The sequence below is a fragment of the Elephantulus edwardii genome, unplaced genomic scaffold, assembly GCF_000299155.1.
Source record: "Elephantulus edwardii isolate Elephantulus edwardi_28Jun2011 unplaced genomic scaffold, EleEdw1.0 scaffold00303, whole genome shotgun sequence".
NCBI lineage: Eukaryota > Metazoa > Chordata > Mammalia > Macroscelidea > Macroscelididae > Elephantulus > Elephantulus edwardii.
In genome coordinates this window covers 443,198-445,203 of record NW_006400053.1, presented here as the reverse complement: position 1 = coordinate 445,203, position 2,006 = coordinate 443,198, and the positions used below count along the sequence as shown (strand labels likewise).

Here is a 2,006-nt window from a genome sequence, read left to right as displayed (position 1 = left end):
GAAATCCCAAAATCTCGGTAGATGTTCATTGAAATGAAAAATAAACAACCTAAATAAAAAAAAAAGAAGTAAGAATGGTGAAACTTCTTTTCACACACTTTGGGTTTGTTCTCAGGAAGGACCATCTTTGGGAAAAGACCTCTTGCAGAGAAAGGTGGAGGGTCAGTGAAAGAGAGGAAGACCCTCAATCAGATAGATTGACAAAGTGAGGGTAACAATGGGCTCAAGCATCTCAGAAATCCTGAGGATAGTGCAGGATAGAACAAGGTTCAGAGATCACAGGGTCCCCGTTAATTACAGTCAACTCAATGGCACTTAACAACAACATCAATAAGGATTAAATGGCATTATGTCTGTGAAAATCCTCAACAAAGTAACAGTTGATGGTAGCTAATATTGTTAGGCATGTTGACTATCCTCTCTTATTTCTTTAAAGGTTTGTATTAGACTAATTGGCTGCACCATGATAGATGGAGACGAGATTGAAGTTGTTAACAGTTATAGCTTGCTTGGCTCCACAGTCAACACTGCTGGCACCAGCAGTCAGGAAATCAAAAGATGAATTGCAATGGGAAAAATCTGCTGTCAGGAACTTCTCCAGAGTGCTGAGAAGCAACAAAACCCATCTAGAGACTAAGGTGTGCCTGATCCAGGCCATGGACATCACAGTTATTATGCATCAGAGAGCTGGATAATGACTAAAGATGACAGAAGAAGAGTCAGTTGATGCCTTACATAGGAGTCGCTATGAGTAGCAGGCGAGTCAACAGCACAAAACAACAATTTAAGCAAATAAGAAAGAAAAATATATAGCAAAAGGCATTATTTTCATTGAGTATGACCCAATTTTAAAGTTAATTGCTCAAGGCCAGTTCACAAAATGACTCTCATTAGTTATTACTAAAGGCAAATTCCCTTAGTACAAGTTATAGGGAACTGATTGTTTGACTTTCTAGTGGGGAGAGTAAGGCTCAAAAATTTCAAGATATAAATAACAGGGAAGTCTTAAGTGAGCAAAGACAATTTCAATGATAGAAAACTCAAGCCAAGTACATAAATTATATAAATATATCATTTGTTTTAAAAAAGTGTTCATAATTCCTTGAAACTCATGCGCTACCCAGATTGACTGGACAGATGTAGAACACATGAATAGGCCCATCACAAAAGAAGAAATTGAACAGGTCATACAATCTCACTCTCACACACACGTCCTGGATGAGATGGCTTCAGGGCTGAATTATACCAAATAGTCAGAGATTCTCTATCACCAACTCTACTTAAATTATTTTAAAAAATAGAAAAAGAAGGAACACTCCCAGAGACAGTCTATGAAGTAAGGATAACCCTAACAGCTAAATCAGGCAAAGATATTACCAGAAAGAAAACCACAAACAAATGCACACCAAAGCTTTTTTCCACAGGGTGAAAAGGGAAACTAACAGCAATATCTCTGACAAGGGTCTCAAAACAAATGTTTACAGAATACTCCTGGATTTCCAGAAGAGAGAGACTGATAATCCAATCATCAAATGGGCAAGAGACACAGAAAAACTTTACTCAGAGAAGATATTCAGATACCAACAGACACATGAGGAAATGCTCAGAATCACTGATAATAAGAGAAATGAAAACCAAAACCTCAATGAGATACCATCTCACCCTAGTTGCAGAGGCTAAATTTAGTAGAGCGCCAAGTATTAAATGCTGGAGAGGATGTGGAGAGGTGGGAACTCCCATATACTGTTGATGTTGTTGTTGTTATGTGCCATCAAGTTGCTTGCGGCTCATAGCGACCCTATGTACAACAGCCCTAAACTCTTTCCTGTGCCAATCATACTGTCTCTGACACTCCCATCCTGATTATCCCAGTCACTGAATCAATCCACCTCATAGAGGGCCTTCCCCTCCTGTGCTGCCCCTCCACCCTCTCAAGCATGATGTCCTTCTCCAAGGACCGGTCTCTCTTCACAACATGTCCAAAGTATGTTAGACGGAGCCTCAGA

General features: G+C 39.5%; 1 protein-coding gene across 1 annotated transcript in view; it reads right to left on the bottom strand.

The window, feature by feature from the left end:
* The window catches only part of IGF1R (insulin-like growth factor 1 receptor), a 431,767-nt gene that overhangs the window by 29,846 nt on the left and 399,915 nt on the right, over positions 1 to 2,006 (bottom strand). The window lies entirely within an intron of this gene.